The sequence below is a fragment of the Ochotona princeps genome, chromosome 9 (assembly GCF_030435755.1).
Source record: "Ochotona princeps isolate mOchPri1 chromosome 9, mOchPri1.hap1, whole genome shotgun sequence".
NCBI classification, from domain to species: Eukaryota; Metazoa; Chordata; class Mammalia; order Lagomorpha; family Ochotonidae; genus Ochotona; species Ochotona princeps.
In genome coordinates, this window is record NC_080840.1 from 50,682,203 (window position 1) to 50,706,335 (window position 24,133).

Here is a 24,133-nt window from a genome sequence, read left to right on the forward strand (position 1 = left end):
TGCATGAATATAATTCTGCAAGGATCTACAAAAAATGTTATTGACCTTAACCAATAGATGATTTCTGGTCAGATCAGACAATTAAAAGTTATTAACTGTTTTTCAAAGTGCCTAGGGAATTTCATTAGCATGCTACACCATCTAGCAAAAAAGAATGTAAACACCAGTTAAAAATGCTTTTAGAAATAGCTGAGAAGTCTTGCAAATGCCTCTGAGAACCTTTGGGATCCCCCTCAAAAACCACAGTTCTAATTCACATCACCTCTTGGTATATACTTACATACCTCCTTGGTATATACTTATACCGGGGGGCAGGGAGGAATTTATGAAAATGCCCTGGCTTTACCAACAAATGTACAAGGACAACAAGAAAACTGAGAATATTATCAAATGTGTTAGCAACATGGAGCTCCTCGGTGATACATATAGCAGTATAGGTAGCAACCGTTACCCTCTGCTGCCCTTCCACCCCTGCCCAGACTCACTGCTAGAATATGTTTCTGGTTAATTTGTCAGTATTGTCCTCAAACAAAGAATCTTTTTATTGGCAGGTGCAGGCAAAGTTTGGAAAGGCTACACAAAAAGAACTCCATGAAAAAGAGAGATAGCCTTGCTGAGAAGGTAGTTCTTTCTGATTTTCTGTAATAGACTTCATTTTGCCTTGAAATTAAATTTATAGTATATCTGCTAGACACTGGGACTCCAGCAAAGCGTTGCTATTTCCCGCCTTGACATTAAAGTAGGAATTTTCATGGGGAGCCCATTTCTAGCCAAATAACTGGTTATGTGAGCCGTTTACAGAAAACCTTTATTTAAAAATAAAATAGGTAGGCGCTACCATTTCCAGAAACTGCTAGTACACAGGCACCCATTCAAATTTTGTTTTCCTTTGAGAACTTGCCTAAAAAGGCAGATGTCATATTAGACAATAGAAAGCTTTTTGGCCTACTATACCTCTGCACTTATCAGATGGCAGACAGCAAATGGCAGCAAATCCTATTTCAATAGTGGGTGATATCATAATAATAAAGCCCAGCCTGGGATTTCAGCCTCAGAGCAGATATTACATCAGGTGGAACACAGGCTGGGAATAAGCTATGATGGAATCTACATCAGGAACATTCAATCCTGAGATTGAGGAACTATCACCCTCCATATCTAATCCTGTTGTAAAGGGAGCAGATATTGGCCCACTATGGTTTAGTCTCTTATTATGATTTAAATTTTATAGTGATTTCAAATTAAAAATTTAAAAAAGGAAGAACTAAAAAGTCAAATAATTTGAGGGAATGAATGTTTGCCTTCCAGTTGGAGCAAAGTGAAAAGAATGCTAGTGCATTTTTAAGATCATGGTTTTTGTGTTGTTGTTTGTTTTTGTGGTGTTTTTGCCAAAGTTTTAAATAACATTAAAAGTTTAAGTCAGGTTATGAGATACAACAAAATGGGAATACATTAGCTTACCAAAATCACGAACAAATGGCACAAAATCAGGCAATTTCTTACTAGCTTGGTTTTTTTGAAAATCATGCGAATCCATCGCCCATTGACAAATGACTTAGGTTCAAATGAGTGACTATACTGAAATCCAGTCTGGATTAGCACACAAAGCATTGTTATACCAGGAAAGAAAGTTTTGAAATAGACTTGGCAATAAAAATATTCAAGCTCAAGGCTTCTCAGGGTCTATGGTTTAGCATAGGTCCTAAGTTAATTCTAGCTGTTGTTTATTGAACAATATGTCTTTTGCCCTGAAACTGGGTGTCACCCAAATACCACACTGTACATATTGATTTTCCTATGCTACATTACATGAAATACTAAAACAACATCTTAGATGGTATCCAACCCATCACAGCTGAAGCAATGATGAACTCAATGTCTTTAGGCAGAACACAAAGGAAGAGAATACAAATGAAAGCCAACCACAACGGAGCACTTCCTTAAACTAAACCAAATTGGGCTTCCACAGAAGGAAGCAGCTCTTTATAGATCAGGAATACTAGAATGCAGAACCTTGTGGCATAGCTAGAGTTGGTATGTGTATATACATGGGAAGTGTCTATTTTGAGGGGAATTAGGTTAAATATTGACAGTGAAATACAGGATGCGTAAATTAGAATCTCCCTTAGTTTGATTTAGAATAATTAGCTCATTTCACAAGTTTGGAAACTATTGCCTTCATGGGTTATATGACTTCCTTATTTTCATCATTAACTTGCAGAGGCTTTTCACTCTGCCTAAAAAGTTCAACACTACTCTTACAGTAAAAAACACAGAAACTAATCATTTGATGTATAAGAGTAATGAGTGGATTTCAGTCCGCGTTCGGTGAGTTCTGATTTGTTTGTGTTGGGACCTTTGAGCCTTTTTTTGTGAAATGAGACTAGCATTTTCTCATGGGTTTTCAGGATCAGATGATTGGTTATATTGAAAGTGTTTTCAAACAATAAAGTCATGTCGAGAACAATTATTATTATATAATCTCTTCCAGAGAAGCCATTTTAAAAGAAGTGTGTAATGCTATTTTGGTCAAGGATGATAACTCATATTGAAAAGCACAAGGAAGAAAGCATGCCCATGGCGTTGGAAACAACATTTTCTGTAGCACGAAAGACATACTGCTGAGATTTGTAAACCTGCACGTGATTTCAGCCTCTCTGAAGTTTTGGGAGCAATCTTCTAGACTACATTCCCAGAGAAATGCACGTTACAAGCAAGAATAGAAAAATCTCACAGAGAAGTCTAAATATTTCCAAAAATATCGTTAAGAACACTGTGCAAAACAAAACTCTCTATGAGAAGGGATTGTACAACTTGAAAGAGCTTTCTTTGTTTCTTTTAAGACACTTCAAATTGTAAACCAAGTAGCATCCTAAAAGTCACACTGAATTCAGGTCTCGAAGTCTAAAGTCTCTTCAAATACTTGAGAAGAATAATAGAATGTATACTATTAGTTCAGACCCATTTAATAATGTAGACTTTAGAAAAAAGAAATCCTGTAAACTTCTGAGCTAGAAATCAAATCAGAGCATTAAAATAAGTTAATGTAATCAAAAGTGATTGGTTTGAGTTGGCAATGTGTTAAGTCTGAAGTACTGAACATGAGTAATACATTAATTAATATTAGTAGAAGTTAACACTGGAAATTTCTTCATTGAATAGGCAAACAACATCACTAACTTCTAAGTTGCATTATTGTCTATGTGTTACATTGGTACATTCAAACACGTAATCTTGTCTGTGCTTGGACAATTCAGGACTGATTGAACCTGCACTACTTATTTCTATCAAAAACCACCTTGTAGCTGAGACCTAATTATTGCCATACTTACTATAACTGAATGCCTCAGAACAGGCACCTCACATAAGAAGGCAATTTGTAAGATCTCTTCAACCTTTACTTCAAGAGCCTTTTATTATGATGATAAAGGGCCTGGAATACACATCACATGATGAATAGCTCAAAGAACTCAACTTGAGTAACACTATTGTGAGTACTTGTATTAGCACTTCTTCTTCTACCATAATTATTTGTTTACATATCAGTCTTCCCATCTAGACTGGGAGATTTTCCAGAAGAGGAGATCTATTTTGTTCATTTTTGTTCTGTACTTTTGAACATACAACCTGACACATGGTTGGAACTCAAAAACTTTACAAAAGAAGGAAGAGATTTAACTAATTAGTAGATCAGATGAAAGGAGGTAGATTTTAACCTTCTATTGCAGAGAATATTCAAAAAAGTTGCTACATCAAAGTGGAAGTCTAGTCACTTCTGTACTTGGTCAGTGCGTGTATCATCAACGTGCAGTAAACAGGAAATTCTGGGTTTAGGTTTTAGGGTTATATAAGAAACCTTTGCAGGAACATGCTACTAGAAGGTTCTATAATATTGCAAATCATGCTGATGATGTTGCTACATATCTCTCTTGACTCTGTACACTGAAGAATTCTGTGTTTTTGACACAGACTTCTTTAAAACTTCCCTGATTAATTTTTCTTCCACAATTTTACTTTTAATATATACAAAATGGGATAAAATATAGGTATGATACCCTAAGAATGAAATGGCATAGCAATGAATATAGGCTCTAAGAGGAAGCAGTAGTGGCTCAGGTTGTTTTGTCCATGCCTTTCACCCAGAAGCCGCAAACAGGGACCCTGGCTGCTCAAGGTAGCTTGACCAGTTTAGCTGTTGTGGCCAATTGTGGATTGAATCAGCAGATAGGAGCAACTCTTATTTTTTTTGTTTCTCTCCCTACTCTCTCTTTGTCTATTTCTCTTTCTCAATGTGTGTGCATGCGTGTTTTCTCAGTTTAAAAGAAAAACCATGTTAATGTGCTTACACACTAAAATATGAAGAATGAAAACAATTTCTATAAATTTGAAAAAAAATTCTACTCCCAATTCTCAATTTGGTTTCTTGATCATCCAAATATATTGAGGTGACTAGTAAAAATATTAAAACAGCTGGAATGCAAAAGTTTGAAACTTTTTTTCACCAAGATATTTTATTCAAGAGAAGGATTTTTTAAATGTGATTTTCTTTCTCACTCACATCAAAGGAATAGAAACTTCAAGAAATACAGTAAATGAGGCATTGCCCCACTAATACAGTACATTAAACACAGGGCCAGAAGCTGAAAGGTTTACCTTCTGGTAAAACACACAAATGCTAAAGTAGACATATTTAACATAGAGTTTTATATTTTAATCCTTGCTATGTAAATAAGCAGAAAAATATGTGGCATGTAACTTTGGAACAGTGTGGAGAAAGAAGCCAGAATAAAAGTTTGAACCTCAAACAAACTAAAGAGTAATGCCAACACCGTGCTTTGAAAAATAAGAATCTATAATCTCAGAACAGAAGGGTTTAACTCATTCATTTTGACTCAAGGTAGAGAGCAATGGCCAAGAACAACTGTTGCCATGAAGGATCAGAACATGAAAGCAGATCAGCAGAAGGGTCTGCAGCTGTGTAGACTTGAAAATTAGGGGTCCATTCCAGAAGGTGAGATCAGCTAGAGAAGACTGAGCTGTTGAGTCAAATCTGGATCCTCAAAGGTGTGCTAGCCTGACATAGCTTTTATGCATGTTGATCAATACGGTTATCTTACAGCAAGTTAAATTAGGCACAACCTGTATTAGTCACAATCTTTTCAGTCTGCTTAAGAGCCTGGTCTGCCCCTCTGAAAACTGCTTTGTAAGAATTGGCCAAATCTATCTCTCCTTCCATATAGAAACTACAGCTTCCACAATGTTACAACTTGGAACTATTTGGGTTAAACATCTGAAACAAACCTGCAGACTCTGTTGCTATGAGCACAGTTAAGTTACTAAAACAAATTGACTATGGACAACACTGCCACTTCTCTCATGCACCCAATACCGACACATCCAAGATTTTTGAAAAAGCACACAGAAATGGTCAATGTTCAGCTCCAAAAGCAAACAATTCTCTTAAAAATTCAAGAAAGCCTGATCTTAGACACTGTTCTTTATACCTATAATAGTATAAAAGGATGACCTCAAACCGCTTTTGTTGCAGCACCTCCTCTCCAAACCTTGCTAAACTGACTCTAAAAATATTAATTCATTAGAAAGGTAGAACAATACAGAGAGGATAAGGCAGGAAAAAGAGAAAAAGAGAGAAAACTTCAGTCTACTGGTTCACACTCAAATGATCATAACAGCCAGTTAGGCCAGGTTGAAGTCAGGAGCCACAAATGCCATCCAGATCTTCAATGTGAATGTTAGGGGCCTGAACACTTGCGCCATCATCCTCTGCTGTCCCAGGCACATTGAAAGCTAGCTGGATTGGGGCGGAGAACTAGATATAGACTGGTTACTCCTATACAGGATCCTGGCATTAAAAGCGGCAGTACTGGTCTTTATTCCTTGAGTATTTACTTCATCTTTAACAAATTCTTGCTTTGCTGGTGGCACTTATCTAGGATTCTTCCTAAAATTCATTCTTGCAGGAGTAAAGAACCTAGAATAACCCTATGTAACACTCTAGAGTGATACTGAATAAGTGACAATAGCAACGGTTTGATCTACACCTAAAGAACTGCTGGTCCCCAGAAATTAACCCTGTCATTGCAGTCTTTTTAAAAAAAAAAATATATATATATATAGATACATATCTCTCTATATATCTATATATATATAGATATATATACACAAAAAGAGAGTGGGTAGATCCAGATCTGGTGAGGCTTTCCTGGACATTTTGTTTTTACCAGGGCTACCTTCCTCTAAAGATTCACAACAAGATGAGATCAAACAGACAGGCAAAACCAGATCTTCCATATGCGTATTCACTCCTCGAAAGCCTACAATAGACCAGATTGAAATCTAAAATCAGAAATTTCTAGTGAATCTTCCATGTGGGTGTTCAATATTGGAATGTGAAGATGAAGAGATAAATGAAGAGATTAAGAGATATATGAAATATCTGAAAATTAATGGAAAAATGACTATAGGACTACTTAAAACCATACAGAAACACATTATCAAGAAAACTAACACAGATGAAAAATTTGTGAACAGATGGAGATATTGAAGAAAAATCAAGTTTAAATATCAGAGATGGAGAATTAAATATGCCAAATAGGAAATATGGTAAAAAAAAATCAACAATAGAGGAAGTGAAGAAGATAGAATATCCAAGATACAAGATACATTTTTGAAAATATCTTGCTCCTAAAGAAGGCAGCAAAAATAGAAAAACTGAAAACAATGTTCAACATCTGTGAGCTGGTAGGAACTAACCAAACATACATACTTTAGGAATTCCTGAAGGTGTGGAAAGGGGAGTACATTAGAAGGCCTCTTCAGAGGAAAAAAAAAAAAAAAAGAACAGAAAAAAAAAATTCTAATTTGGAGAAAGAAAGGGATATCAACTACAGGAAGCTTAAAGCTCTGTTTGTTTTCCCCACTGTGTGCCTGGTTATTGACTGTACTCTGTAAACCCATGTGTGCTTTCTGAGAGAATGGCTATCCCTCTTTGCTCTCTGACTAGGCCATGCCAGTATGCTAACATATGAGATAAAAAAGTATATCAAACAACATTGGTGTATATTTAGATATGCTGTCCTATGTAAGACATACCCAAATATGAATGTGTACAAAATGTGTGTGCAAGCCCTGAAAAGTTTTTACAAATCAGTAAGAAAAATGTAAGCAATCTTTAAAAAAAGATATCAATAGGTGCTTTAAAAGCAGAAGAAAATAACCAAGAAGCATCAAAGGGTGTTTAATCTCATTAGTAGTTAGGAACATACAAATTTAAATTCATAAGAAGAATTTATTTCACTCCTATAAGTTTGGCAAAACTTAACCTTGACAAGTATTTGAGAGACTGTAAGATTTGGTAAGTACTTCTGGTAGGAATGATTTTTCCTTGCAAGTTAGTCAGCTATGCACATACCTTAGCATTCAGAATTCTGATTTCAGATTTAGAGCCTTCCACGTGGGCACTATGCTCATTGGGGGGTGAGTCTTTAATCTAGTGGTTAGGATACCACTTGGGTCATCTGCATTCCACAGCAGAATGACTGAGCTTAAGCACTGGCTCTACATCTAGTTTCCTGCCGAATGTCCTACAAGGCAACGGGTACAACTTCAAGCACTTGAGTCCTTGCTTCTGGTTTTTGCAGGTAGATTGAGGACCCAGCTCATGGTATCAGAAAATCTGCCTGTGCCCATTTCCATCTCTCTAACTCTTTGTATTTCAAATTCAATGAAAATAAGTCAGTAAAAACTCACTCATTCAATTATTAAAAATAACTTAAAGCAAAATGAAAGAAGGCTCATCACAATGCCAATTACAATGACAAGTAGCTAAAATGAGATTATATGTTGCAGCTGTAAGAAGATAAAAGCGTATGAAAACGGTGCTCCAGGGGACCATCCTCACCACGGCACTGGATGTAGAAGATTTTACTATTGCTCTTCTTCCCAGCTTGAGAAATCCAGGAGGTCACAGCTGAGAGAAAGTGGTTTTTCCCAACATCGCCAAGTTGTTAGTATTGCCTTTGCTTGTTTTTAATCATTTCTGGAGCAAAGGGAAACATGCTACTTAATATCGTAAGCTGTAATCAACGCCAAAAGGCTTGGCATGAACCAAACGCGGATGCTCACACTGGAGTGTATCTCTACCTGCAGTGAGAACGCAAAGGGCCTAGGCTGTGAAAGGACCAAGTGGCAACACTCTTAGCTCTCAGTACTTTTGCTGGAAATGTAAAGAATCTAAATTTTCTGGTCTTTCAATTCCTGCAAAGGTAAAAAGCCCCACAAAGTAGGATATAAAGTTTTATTTAAGTTGTTAGTTTTGCTAGTATATTCTCCCCTTTTCAAAATGTACTTATTTTGCCATAGAGTTCCATAGCCTCCAGGATTTCATCCGCACCTCTTTCCAAGCAATTCCCCTCCCCCCCCCCACTGATTTGCTCTGTATTTTTACAATAGTATAGTCCTTCAAGTAATTATACATAAAAATAAGCACTGTGCATTATGTCTTCAGCCTTTACTGCACACTAGACACTGTATTGAAATCTCTCCGTATCCAGTCTCAAAGAACAAGAATATGAACCATTACGTTAAGTCAAGAAATTTGAGAGTTGGAAAATCAGGACTCTGTCACACCAACTTCAGAATTTTCAAAATCATGTGGTCTTTAGAAATTCTATTTACCCAGAGAATATGAATACTTTCCCTACTGAATATCATATTAATTTTTTAAAGAAATAACTTTTTCTAATTGGATTTTCACTTCAAGTGCCTTTTTGGGAAGAAAAAGTATGAACAGATTTAAATATAAATGTGTTTAGTAAGCTCCAGTGCCATTTAAATCTTGAGTTATATTACAGAAAAGGAAACTGTGACCCCAGCACAATGTCTCAACTGGCTAATCCTCACCTTGGAAGCATTGATATTCAATATAGACACCGGTTCATGTCCCAGCTGCTCCACTTCTCATCCAGCTCCTCACTTAAGGCCTGGGAAAGCATCACAGGATGGCCTGCAGTCTTAGGCCCCTGTACCCACATGGAGACCTAGAAGACACTCCTGGCTACTGGCTTCAGTTTGGTTATTTGGGGAGTGAATCAGTGAATGGAAATCTGTATCTGTCTGTCCTTCTCTCTGTAAATCTGGCTTCCCAATAAAAGTAAATAAACATATCTTTAAAGCTACAAAGTGATTCTCTAAGTTCTAAAAAGGCGAAATTCATCTGTCAATCTAATATGCATAAGATTCAAATGCAAACAAATGACAAATGTGGCTGTGCTTTTCCAAGGTAAACACGAGAGAAAAAGAAGGAAATAATATATGTTCTGATGTTGGAAAGGATTTATAAAAATGATGTTGTCACAATTCAGTATCTGACATGATACTTTCTTTTCATCTAATACAGAAGCTTTATTATTGCATAGATGGTGTACAACAGTTGGGGACACTTAGGTGTTTGATAGTAGATATGTTGAAATAATAAATAGATTTTGTTTCTTAATTTGCTCACAGATAGAACAGTTATGGCTATTGCCGGAATCTCCTTTTTTATATAAGGTCAGTATAGTTTAATATATTAAATTTCATTATAAGCATCTTAAATAAATCTCTTAAATAAATAAATCTCACCGTTAAATAAATTTTTGTCTTATTTGGTCTCTTGTTCTCAATGGTTATATTTAGTGGACCAAACACAAATCATATTTTATCTTGGAAGGAGACGCACCAATTTGAAAATGCCTCTAATGAAGCAACATGTCATTTTATCACAAAGTGGACCTCATAGTATCTGGCTTGCTTTAAACTGTAATTGTTCTAAATTTTGAATTATGGTTTCTACTGAAGTGTTACACCATCAAGAAGGTAAAACAGCCAAGGATCTTTGACAAAGGACAGAAGATAACATTAACTGAAAGGGAAATCAAAGCTAAGAATCACATAGGCAAAGAGCAACAATTATGGAGTCATTAGCGTTGTATCACTGAGTCAAAGTTTGGAAAAATGGTAAATGCTTTTACTCTACTGTAAACACATCCTTAGCAGTATCCCTTTCTGACAGACACAGAATATGGGGTTAGTAATTAACCTTCTGGTTGTCGGAGCTGATCCTCAGGACCCGTCATCATGTCTCTGGAGGTACAAATCCCAAAGGAAAACCTAATTCCTGTTGCTGTCACTCTCATTTGTGGCCCCAAATAGCATAAAATTTTGGCTGCCTCTTTTCAATGCAGGATGCTACTTATGAAATTTTTTTCTACAGAATAATAAGCCAGATTAAATGTCCTCTGAAAAATAACATTTCAGAGCCTAGGTTTAAGGTATCACATTATGGCATAATGAAATTCAATTCATGTTTTGCTGATCAGTTGAGACGTTTTCTGAATTCCTGTGCTTGGTTGACACATATTCAAAATAATTACCACAGTTTTCTTGGGAATGCCATTTTGATAACTTGTCTCTAGCAACAAGAGTTAAGCATTTTTGATATTTATCGCTTACCTTAAATATTTCTGTTTCATTGAATAAATAAAAACTTATGATTCCTCGAAGTATCTACGTAAGTTTGTTGTACTCTCAGTCTCCAATGAGTGAATCAAGTCACCCCTACTCTTACTGGGGATCAATAATCAGCTTGCCAGGACAAAAAGAATTATAAGATATCTAGGTTGTGTTCTTAACATAGGGATAAATGAAAGGACAACTATTTTCCCTACAGGCTTCATTAATTTACTTACATTTCTCACCTTCTTCATTTTAACTAACACTCTAAATTAGTTGTGATCCTTCATATATATGTATACATATACACATATATATGCACATATATATAAATTTGCTATCATTAATTAGATTAAGATCACTGGTCAATCCTTATGGCTTTGTCTTATGCATTAATACACTCACAAAGATTAAGCGAAAATGAATCAGCGTGATGGTTAATGTGTCTACTTAATAGAATCAATAATGTGTTATTAGTATAATAAGCTTTCTACCTAAATACTACTTCTGTTACTTTTGAAGAGAATACATAAAAGATTTGTTCATTCCTCAGTAAAATATTTAAGTCTAGCATTTTTTTTATTGTTACATTTCCATTTTAAGACACTTCAGACACAATGACTCTCACCAAAAGACAGAGCTACAAAAGAAAGTGACGGCATAGTAGAAAATGCAATATGGATTATTTTAAGATTTTAGATAACAGGAAAGTTTAAATTTTTTTCCTTTGGAAGATAATGAGAGCCATATATTTGATTTGAAAAATGATTTGAGGGTAAGAAAAGGCTTGTTTTATCTCTCCTCAGTAATAGATTTTTTTTTCTGAATTCTGTTTGTGAATAACAAGAGTGGCAGCCATTTTCTCCCAGCTCAACATCAAAACCCCTTTCATCTGCTGTCTAAATGCAAACAAAGCAAACCTTCCACCAGGCCTTTCTTTCCAGATAAATTAAAACTCTCATGTCCTGGGGCCTAAATCAAGCCTACAGGCCTTCCCTAGATAAATCCGCTCTCAACCTGAAATCTTCTTGCCACACGTGCTCCTTGTAAGATAATTTTGCAGTAGCTAATCAATAATGCAACAGTAAATTGCATTTAAATAAACATTAGCAGCCCCTTTTAATGAATAAAACCTCATCTGCAATTTGTCAAAGTCAGAAATACTGACTCTTTTGATATTCATTAGAATATTGGAAGTTGGAGCTTTGACAGGTTTTATGTACATTGCAATTGCCATTGTGTGTGTGTGTGCATGCACTAAAAAAAAGGCTTGCTTTTGTACATTCCAAACTGAATATAGTGGAGTATACAGCAGGTTTCTAGACTAAAATTCATATGTCTGCTACCAGCCTGGTTTAAAATATATCGAGATAATCCTGCTTTCCATTGCAAATTATGAGGCATCCAACTTGTATGTACCTCATTTGAATTGTCTGACTTTAGATGAAAAAAATCAGAAAACTGTATTCTGAAGAGGAAAACTACTTGATTTGACATTGCATGTATCTTTTCTGTTTCACTTTAGAAAACTATCATGGAAAAGGAAATATGAAATATTTACAAAGGTTAAGAAGAACCATTGAAAGTTAAGATATCAAGTTTGTGAAGATATTTTGCAAAAACATATTTTATCATAAGTTAAGTTATGATTATTATATCAGGTTTTATCAGTTTAATTTCCACTCCACAGAATGGTCACTTTAGAAAAGTGAATAACTCTTTTGCATTTTAAAAGTGCTTTAAATGGAACTAAACAAAATATTAAGACATATGTCAGCGAGACTGTGCGAGACAGTCTTAAGATTACATTCATTTCTTGTGTCAGTTTGAAGTATTCTGTCCTTCTTTCAAAAACGTAAAAATTATTTTCTGGTTACTTAATGTATTATATTTTAGAGGTCTAGGAAATGAAGGCCACTTTGAAACTCTGAAAGTAAATAATGCTTTCTATTTTATAGGATTTGGACACAAATAGTGCGGAAACAAAATGTAAGAATGCTGTAACTATTTGCTTGAAGAAGGAAGAATTGTTTAGAAATATCATTAGATATAATGCCACTTTCATTTATATATTTTCTAAATAACGTAATTATAGTAGAAAACTGAATAATCACCATTTTAAACATGGAGAATTTGAGTCAAAGGATAATCAATCAATCGGCAAGGTCCACATGCAATTGTCAATCTCCAAAGCATTCATTCTGTTCCTATGCCATTTCTAAAATTCATACACCAAAGAGAAACTCAAGCACATAAGCAAAATATGCTGACAAAGAGAAATAAGGCTGAGAAAGCAAAGACAACCCAGTAGATTCATTTTGACTCCTTAAAATAACAACCTGTGAGGCCGGTGTGGTAGCCTAGCAGCTAAAGTCCTCGCCTTCCACTCCGGGCGTCAGTTCTATTCCCGGTAGCCCCGCTTCCTATCCAGCTTCCTATCCAGCTCCCTGCCTGTAGCCTGGAAAAGCTGTCAAGGACAGCCCAAAGCCTTGTGACCCTGCACCCGCATGGGAGACGTGGAAGAGGCTCTGGGCTCCTGGCTTTGGATCAGCTTAGCTCCAGCAATTGTGGCCACTTGGGGAATGAATCAGCAGATGGAAGATCTTTTTTATTCTTCTCTCCATAAAATCTGCCTTCTAATAAAAATGAACAAATCTTTAAAAAAACACTCTATGAAACATTTTTATATTCATATAAAATGAATGAGTAAGACATCCCTGATTGATTTGTTCAAAGAGATTTAAGTTAAGCATGAGAAAATGATTAGTATTATAATTTGTTAACCTTTCTGTCTGCCTCAACTTATTGTGAAAGGTACTTTAGTGCACCCCATGGAGACCTCAGTGGCATTCTATATGCCTGACATCCAGAGGCATACCTAATGTCTATACAAGAATGAAGGAACATCTTGCTAATGTTTATCTCACTAAAAATGTAAAAATGAACACAGATGTAGATCCAAGAAAAACTTACACTTGTAAGTGGATATAAATGAACCAAAAGTTTCTAATAGTTGCAAATCAATTATCTGCTGAAGAACGAGAGTCACAACCAGAATACAAGTCAGCAGTGAGGACATAAGTAAATTAAGACGTGTAGATATTTCTACAGGGAAGGTATGCAAATGGCCTACAGATATATGAAAGTATTTTTAATATTATTTTTCATCAGGAAAATGTGAAACAAAATCACAATGAAATGTCCCTTTATATTCACTAGTTATTCAGAACTGAAAATGTAAGAACACGTGCTAGCTAGCAGGATAAAGAGATTTTGTAGACATTGTGACAGTTTCTCAAAATGGAAGTGGGCATTGTGGAACAGCAGGTGGAGACACCAGTTGGGATGCCCTTGTTCTCAGATCAGACCAGTTCTGGCCATTGACAGCATTTGATAAGTGCATCAGCAGAGGACAGTTCTCTGTTTCTGTCCCTGCCTTTCTCTTTCAAATTAATAAATAAGTCTTCATGAGACTGACTTGCTACCAATTACACTAACAAGGCACTTTAGAAACAGAAAACAGGCACACATAAGACACTGATGGAGTTATGACTCCTTACCAAGGACTATACTATTGTAGCAACATGGGGAAAATCTGTGTGGGGGAGTGGGAGTTTGGGGGAGAATCCCAGTCTATACGAGATTGTACCACAAAATTCAAAAATTCAAAATAAAAATATAACAAAAAAAATAGAAAACAGAAGAAGAAAAAGGTGAAATAAAGCCAGTCACATACACAGGAAAAAAATACATGCTATATTATTCAAAACTGAATGTCAATCTGGTTGTATCTCTTAGAAGTTAGTAGTTCTTTGCAAAATTATTATTTCCTCTATGTTAAAAGTTCCTCATTCATAATTTGGAGATAATAATAGAATATACCTCATGTTTATTGCCGTAAATTTTAGCTGGTAAATATAAGCAAAAGTCTGGGAGCATCTGAGATATTTAAAGCATCCGTATCTGAATGCCAAAAGGTATAATACTCTGTAGAAAATTGGCCTCTATTATCCCAGCGCTATGAATTCCAAATAGTAACCACCAGATTATAAAGTATTGTACAGCCACTTCATTAATGGAAACAGAAATTCATATTTATTTCATGTGCACAAATATATAATAATGACTGATAATATCTAAACCAAATCACTGGCAAGAGCTATCTCAGGTACAGATGACATGTTTGTGTAGAAAACAGTGCAAGTCTTCTTTTGAAGGCCAGTGAAAAGTCTGATCCAGACGTTAGAATCAATCTGAATTAGCATAATTATTTTACAATTATGATCAAAATACTGTAAGTCTTAACCTATCGATTTAGCTTTTTGATAATTGACTCACTATGAATGTTTGGTAAAAATGTTTCTGGCTGCAAAGCATAATCACTAAGTGTTTTTTTTTTTTTTACTTCATTCAACTTGTTGATTTTTCAATCTCAAATGCCTGTACAGCCTGTGTCTTTACCTGAACAGATTTTGGTAGTTTACTCAGGGCGTAAAACATATTTTCCTGCACAATGAATGTTAATGATGTGACTACAATGCTCTTACTTAGTCACACAATAAGGGAGGAAATGAAAGATAATCAAAGTCCATGGTATGCAAGTGACAGTTGAATCTGAAACTAGTATTTCCCAAGTCCTCAACAAAATGTCCTTTTGCTGCACCACTATTTCACATACTCTTCCTTAAAAACAACAACCTATAGCATTGGTGTGCATACGAGCCAGATGGTATGCAGATTAGACCTGGCTAGGCTTCAGTGAATGCCAGCATACATGAAAACTGGGACAGCTTGCTATTGTGCATTGCTGCAACTAAGCCACTGCGGCACCCACTGGTGTGTGTGTGAAGAACAAGTCTGTGGCAGGCTGAAGTGCGCTAGGTTCTAGCACCAATTAGTTCATGTGAGAAATGGGTTTGGGCAGAACTGACCAGGCAGCTGAACCACCACTATGTGCTTTGGCTGGTGCAGGTGGTAGACCAATCTGACCCTGCACTTGTTGGCCCACAAGAGAATAAATTCTGAAGTCACCCCAGATGAGGTTTCCTGGGGGACTTCCCAGCTAGATGGCTGGACTCAAATCCAAGTGCAGGGAAAATCAGAATATATGTAATATGATCTTAGAGTGCATGTACTGGGACAGGGCTTCCTCAGTTACTGACGCCTGCATAGTGAACAGCATGTCTAGGTGCACGTGATGGACAAGACACCAGCTCATCTAGTCCAGTAGAGGATGTTGAGTGCCTTGTCAGAGAACGGAAAGCAAAACAGATTGGGCCACTCTCGTAGCCAAGCTTTACAACATGTTCCTGGACCTGGGGATGCATTAAAGTGGACCTAGTCAGTCAATAGACCTTAGGAAGATTTTGTCAACACTGTTGCAACAAAGCCAACATCATCTCAGAGCTATCAAAACCACTCTAGTAACACTCTCGGAACTTTCTTCCCCATATTGGGGTTTCTAAGATGCTATCATTGGGCTTTCCCCTAACCATGGTTGCAAGAAGTAGCCCTCTCCCCTTCCCCTCTTAGGGACACAGGAGAAAAAAAATTGAAACATACACCCCATTCAACTTCCTCCATAGTCAACCATCCATACCTTAATAAGATACCCACAAGGGCATGTTTCCCTCTCAATAATGTAAAGAATATTAAAAACTGAATTAAATTTTAAAAGCAGGAAAAGAAGGGGAAAATGAATCACTAAGTTTTAGTAGTAATTTGGACTAGTTATTAACATATTTTCTAAATAAAAAGACAATGGAGTCATCCATCAAGTGGACCACTTCACTTCCATGAAGTGGTCAAATTTCAAATAAAATATTTTGAAACATAATATCAATATATTTCTTAAACACAATATCATTTTAATGTACTGAAATTCAGATCATTTTCCAAACACAGTTTTTGAGGATAACTTTTATTCACGTAAAGATCAGTTTGTTTTACCTCCCAATATCTCAGTGAATACCTGAAGTTGATAGTATGTCTTTGTATTCTTGATTCTTTACTCAAAACGCTACCTTCTGAAACAATCTCTTGGGAGGTTTTCATCAGAGTCTTCAAGGAACAGCTAGGAAGACTCTCACCATCAAATTTGGAGCAGGAGAGCTGGCAGGCTCTCTTTCCCTTTTGTTAATTTTTGCTTTTGCAGGATGATGTTCCTCAGCCCCATATCACCCTTTTCTTGAAAGCTTTTCTAAACCTCTTTTATAATACCCATCTCTTTTGTAGGACAGAATTTCTCTACCCCACTATGGGCAGAAACAGAAACCAAGAACTTTTGTCTCTACCTCTTCCAAGAATCTAAACAATCCAAAATATGTACACTTGGAGCGTCATGGACTTTTTTAGAAAAAAAAAAACAAAACAATTCTGATGGTCTTTCTACAAGTTCAACAGTTTGCTCTCAAACTATCCCTTGTTCATTTCATTATCTCTTTAAATTCCCAAATATATAAATTTAGAATTTAGAAAGTGAAAAATGATAAACAAGAGTATTAAGATTAAAAAGTAAATGTTTAGGAAGTATTGCAATTGATTTTTAAATCAGTTTAAAAGAGAAAAGAGGTGATTCATAGAGATTCATTAGAAAATACGTGTTATTTTCTCCATTTTCCAATGCATTCTTTTTCAATGAAAAGTTGTGCGAATCATTTGCATTTAGAAGAGTTAAGGTGATGCCTCATAACTAGTTATGCTAGTAAATCATCTGTTAGCCACATTTTAAGACATTGATACCTTCTAAGTACACTAACAGCATATATTCTCTTTTAAGGATCTATCTGCTTATTTTTCATGTAAGGTTATTGTGAACAGATGGGATATCCCCTTTTCAACAGTTTTCTTACATAGTAATGACACAAAAATATAAAAAGACTAACAGGCACAGATTGATGGTCTTTCCTTAAATGACAACAAGCAGAGTTTACTAAGTTTTTTTATTTTTATTATTTTCCAAATAATATTTGGGGGAATAAGAAACATTATGTTCCAATGGAATATTCAACAAGAATAGCTTGACCTTTGATCAAACCCTTTCCTCTCAATGGACCTCAGTTTCTACATATGAAAGATAAGGAAGTCAAGAGATTTGTAACGTACCTATTTTGTTATCAGATATGTCTCATACTAAGCATCAGGAACAATTTATTCTCTTACTTGGCCTTAACTTAATTATGGATAAAGAATTATATCAATTATATCTCTTTATACAACCAAAATAGCATTTTAAAATAATCTTTTACATGACTTATATGTTACTATACTGAAATTAGGCAAAATCAATTAAATTTGCAGCTTCAAGGAAGTTTCTGTGTGATATTTCCAAAGGAAATTAGGGTGGGGGATTTACCAGCTTGCCCTGGCCTCAAGGAACAAGGTTTGCATTCCTTTCACCTATGTCAGGTAGGGATTTTCAGATCTGCATTACAAGGTCTTATACAAGATCTTTCACATCCTATTACATGGACAACTTGTATTTAGGTTGTTAGGATAAAGGTGTGTTTCTAATTTAGTCATTGCATTCTCAGACAAAAAATGAATGCAAGTGAAAAAGAAGGAAAATTATTTGAATGATGTCAAGATCTAGAAATTCAAATTACATATTTTTATGTGTCTTTAATAATGATTTCTCCTTGAATCATAAGCTGTAGTATATCTAGGATGTACTGAGGTCACCAGCATACAAATTTCCTCTAAGCCAATTAGAACTCATAATCCTGATTAACTGAAGGAGGTCAGGAACTAATGACCTTCTTTATCTATGCCTATGAATATGTTAGGGTCACAGATAACTGCGTTCACTAATGTAGAATGAAAAATTGACTTATTTCTAAGTAAACACTAACTTATTTAGGAGAAGGACTTTAAAGTTTCATAAAGAAAATGAAAATGTAAAATGGCTAAAGCAATATTTCTTTTCCTTCTTTTGTGTTTGTCTTTTTAAATTTTATTGTCTTATGATACAGCTTCATAGGCTCTGGGATTTCCGCTACCCATTCCCCAAACACCCTGACCCCTACATATTTCCCCTCTATCATTACACTATTACAGTCCTTCATAAAGAGTAACAGGTCCATCATTCTGCTATTTAATTATATCCTGACATTGTAAGCATGGACAATGGCAAAGACCCCATCATTCTATAGTCAAAATAAATTTAACAGTTTCTGTGGGAGTCTGTCTTTGACTTGGAAGTAGAGATGTATACTGTGTTGTATCCTTACATCTGGAAATGATAATCTCTATTACACAGTTACTACACATCCCTTAAATGAAAATCCATAAAACAAAAATAAAAACAGGAAGAAATATAGAGAATTTACAAGAGCATGAAGTTAAATATCATGTGACTGAATGACCAATATGTCACCGCAAAAATGAAAAGGAAAATCAAAAGCTTTGTTGAAGAAAATGGGGTTACTATATGTACTGTAGCATGGTAGATCATTTAATAAGAGTAAAAATAACTGTGAACAAATGAAAAAAAGAAAAAATATCAAATCCCATGAGATGCAGCAAAAGCAGTATTGAAAATACTATTGATCATGTATTTTGCATGAAATTTGCCTTATAACAGAGAGAACATATGGTATTTGTCCTTTAGGGATTGACTTATTTCATTGAGCACAATGGTCTCTAGTTGGAACCATTGCTTTTGATGGCTAAGTAATATTCCATGAGGTAGAAAAAACACTGTTTCTGTGTTCACTCTGATTTTGACATCATCTGGGTTGTTTCCATGTGTTTGCTACTGTAGATTGTGCTGCTGTAAATATAGGAGTATAGATCCCTTTCTCATATTCAGTTTTTATTTCCTTTGGATATATTCCCAAAAGTGGGCTAACTGGGTCATATGACAGATTTATTTGGAGTTTTCTAAGCACTTTTCAGACTGAGTTCCATAGTACTTGAAACTAGCATACACTTCCAACAACAATGAAGTAAGGTACCTTTCTCCCCACATCCACACCAGCAGGTGTTAGTAGAGTTTTGAATGTAGGCCAACCTCACTGGAGTTAGTTGGAATCTCAACGTGGTTTTCGTTTGTATCTCCCTGACTGTTAGGAAGCCTGAGCATGTGTTCACATGTCTACTAGCCATTTGAATTTGTTCCTTAGAAAAATGTCTGCTCATTTCCTTTGCCTATTCCTTCACATGGTTGTTTATTGTGCTGTTGTTGAGTTTCTGAAGCTCTTTGTAAATCCTGGATACTCTTGCCCTATAGGTTGTGCACTGTGCAGATCTCCTTCCCTTCTGTGCTTTGGAGACCATCTTTGCTATACAAAAGCACCTTACTCTAACATAGTCCCATTTGTTTACTTTGGCTTTGACTGCCTATGCTTTTGGTAACTTTTCTAAGAGGTCTTTCCCAATTCCTATATCTTAGAGAGTGCTTCCTATATTTTCCTCTGATAGTTTGATGGTTTCTTGATCCATTTATAGTTGATTTTTGTATATGGTGACAGGTGGGGTTCTTGCTTCTTACCTCTGCAGACTGTTTTCCCAATGTTCAAGAAGCATTTGTAGAGAGACCAGGCTTTTTCCCTGGGTTTTCAGGTTTTTTTCTTGTGTGGGCTTCTTCCAGAGGTTTTTTTGTTTCTTGTTTTTTTTTTTTTTTTTTTTCTGTTCAATTGAGCTTTTCTGTTTCTGTAGCAGTACCACACTGTTTTGATGATCACCTCCCTTTAGTGTGTCTTGTGGTGTGGAATTGTGATTCCTCCAGCTTGATTTTTATTCTTCAGGACAACTTTGATTATTCGTAGTCTCTTGTGTTTCCAGATGAGCTTTTGTGTCATCTTTTCTATTTCTGAGAAGAATGTTGTGGGGATTTTGATTGGGATCACATTGAGCTTGTGTATTATTTTTGGTAATATGCACATTTTAATGATGCTGGACCTGCTGATGCAGGGCCATGAGAAATTTCTCCATCTTTTTTTTAATTTTTTTTTTATTATTATTGGAAAGCCAGATATGCAGAGAGGAGGAGAGACAGAGAGGAAGATCTTCCATCCGATGTTTCACTCTCCAAGTGAGCTGCAACGGGCCGGTGCGCGCCAATCCGATGCCGGGAACCAGGAACCTCTTCCAGGTCTCCCACGCGGTGCACGGTCCCAAAGCTTTGGGCCGTCCTCAACTGCTTTCCCAGGCCACAAGCAGGGAGCTGGATGGGAAGTGGAGCTGCCAGGATTAGAACCGGCGCCCATATGGGATCCCGGCGCATTCAAGGCGAGGACTTTAGCCGCTAGGCCATGCTGCCGGGCCCAATTTCTCCATCTTTTAATACCTCCTTCTATTTCTATTTTTTCTAATATTTTATAGTTTTCATCACAGAGGTCTTCCACATATTTAGTTGGATTAATTCCAAAGTATTTATGATTCCTTTCCATTATTTTAAAAAGGACTATAGTTACAATTTCTTTCTCAGCCTTGGAGTTATTTGTGTATACTAGCACTATTAATGTATGTACATTATTTTTGTTTCCCGCTATCCTGCCAAATTCTCTTGAGTACCAATAGTCTTTTGATTGAGTCTCTTGGTTCTTTCATGTGAGAAGCATGTCATCTGCAAACAGGGATGATTTTAATTGCTCAGTTCTGATTCGATTTCCTTTAATTTTTTTTGTTTGTTTTCCTAATAACTCTGGCAAGGACTTCCAATACTATTTTGAATATCAGTGGTGAAAGTGAACATCCTGTCTAGTTCCAGATCTTAGCAGAAAAGCTTCCAATCTTTTTCCATTTAGTATAACGTTAGCATTTTGTTGTTCATATATTGCTTTGATTGTGTTATAGAATGTTCCTTTTATGCTTATCTTGCTTGAAGTTTTTAGGATAAAATGATGTTGGATTTTATCAAATGCCTTCTCTGCATCTGTTGAGATGATCATATGGCTTTTATTTTTCAATTTGTTGATGTGATGTATCACATTTATTGATTTGCAACTGTTAAAGCATCCCTGAATGCCAGGGAAGAATCCCACGTGCTCCAGTTGAATGATATGCCTCATGCGTTGTTGTATCCTGTTGGCTAGTGTTTTGTTGAGGATCTTTGTATCTATGTTCATCAAGGACATCAGTTTGTAGTTCTCTTTTTCTGTTGTTTCTCTATATGGTTTTGGTATTACGATGACATTAGCTTCATAGAAAGGATTTTTAAGGATCGCCTCCCTTTCTATTATTTGAAATAGTTTGTGGAGAATTGGGGTAAGTTCTCCTTAAAACATTGGGTAGAATTCAGCAGTGAAACCATATGGTCCAGGACTTTCCTGCTTGGGAACAGATTGAATTACTGATTCAGTCTTAGTCCTTGTTATAGATCTACTTAGATTATTAATTTCCTCAGTATTCAATTTTGGTAGATTGTATGTTTATAAGAATCTACCAATTATTCTAGGTCTTCTGATTTGTTGGCATATAGTTGCTTATGATATTTCCTAATAATTCTCTGTATGTCCAATGTATCTTGTTATATTTCCTTTTTGAATCTGATCCTATTGATTCATATCTTCTCCCACCTTATTTTGATTAGTTTGGCTAAATAGGAATCTATTTTGTTGAGTTATTTGAAGAACCAACTCTTCAACTCATTGATCTTATATATAGTTCTTTTGGTCTCCATTTGGTTTATTTCCTCCCTTCTTCTGATTATTCCTTTTTTCCTGCTAATCTTGGGATTGTTTTGCTGTTGTTTTCCTACCTCCTTCATATCCATGGTTCGCTCATTTTCTTAGTGCTTGTCTAGTTTCTTAGTACAGGCATTGATGGGGATGAATTTTCCTCTTAATACTGCCTTGGCCGTGTCCCGTAAGTATTGATATGATGTGTTGATGCCTTCATTTGTTTAAAACAATAATTTAATTTCCCCTTTGATTTACTCTATATCCTATTGCTCATTTAGTAGCATATTATTCAGTTTCCGGCTATCTGCATGTCTTCTGAGGTATTTTGACTTATTGGTTTCCAGTTTCATTCTATAATGGTCTGAGAAGATGCATGGTATAATTTCAATTTTTTAAAATATTTGCTAAGCCTTGTTTTGTGACCTATAACATGATCAATCCTGGAGAAAATTTCATGTACTGATGAAAACAAAAAAAAAAATGTTTTCTCTGTAGAATGAAAGGTTCAGTAAATGTCAATTAAGTCTGCTTACTCCAGTGTCTGAGTGAATTCTGCTGTGTCCTTGCTGAATTTCTGTATTGTCATTCTATACATTGATATTAAGAGGCTATAAAAGTCCCCCACTATTATTGTATTAGAGTCTATTTCTCCCTTTAAAAGCCATTAATATTTGCTTCATGTAGCTAGGTGATTCAGCATTTGGTGCATATACATTTATTGTGGTGATCTATTCTTGCTGAATGGATCCTTTAATCATTATATGGTGTCTCCTGTAAGCAACAGCAAGTTGGGTTTTGCTTTGTAATTCAGTCCACTAATCTATGGCATTTTTGATGGGTTTAAGCCATTTACATTCAGGGTTAATATGGATAGGTGCTAGTTCAGACCTGTCATTTTAGCAATGGATAGTTCTTTGCTTTAGTCTTCTGCCATCATGTTACTGGGATGTTCTCTACCTTTGCTTTTGTTTTTAGTGGGAACTATTCCTTTGATCTGTCAAGAGAATATATTTAAATTTCATTTGTAGGGCATGTCTGAAAGAGGAAAATTCTTTTAGCTGTTCTTTATTGTGGAAGAACTTATTTCATTTCCAAAGCCAAAGGAAAGGTTTGCTTGGTACATTAGTCCAGGTTGACAATTTTTTCCCCTTTAGAATCTGGAATATGTCATTCCATTCTCTTCTGTCCTGTAGAGTTTCCTGTGAGAGGTTAGCTGTGAGTCTGCCATTCCCCTATAGGTCAATTAATTTTTTCACAGTTAAGGATCTTTTCCTTGTTTCTGAATAGAGAGCTTGATGATCATGTGTTGTGAAGATCGCTTTTGGTCAATCTTGTTGGGAGTTATGTGCCTCTTCGGTATCTTGTTCCCCATTTCTTTCTCCAAGTTAGGGAAGTTTTAATTTCTTATTTCACTGAATAACACATCTTTCTGTGCCTCCTGGAACTCCCATAATTCTTACAGTTGGCCTTTTAATAGTGTCTCTTAATTCTTGGATACTTTTTTAGCTTGATCCAACTCCACTTCCAGCCTTTTAATTGTTTCCCCATTGTGGCAAGAAATATCTTCTAATTCTGAGATTCTTTCTTCTGCATCATCTGTTCTATTGTTGAGGCTTTCTGCTGAATTTTTAATTTGCTCAATTGTGTCTTTCATTTCTAGTAATTTGCCTTGATTTTTTTCATTATTACTATTTCCTGTATGACATATTCTTTAAGTTCCTTGAACTCCTGTATGTTATTGATAGGATGCTTGATAACAAGTGTTTAAAATTCTTTATCCCACATGTTCTCAATGTCTTTATTTGTTAATTTGAGGTTGGCAAAGGCTTTTGCTGGGGGAATCTTCAGTAATATTCATTGTGCCTCTGTCTCTTCTCTTGCTTTTGGTCATTGTATTTTGGGTTAGCAGATTTTTCTTAGGGCATGTTGCTAGGCTGTGTCTCTTGCAGGTCTATAAGTCAAATTTATTGATTGCATTTCGTATCCAGTTCTTCATT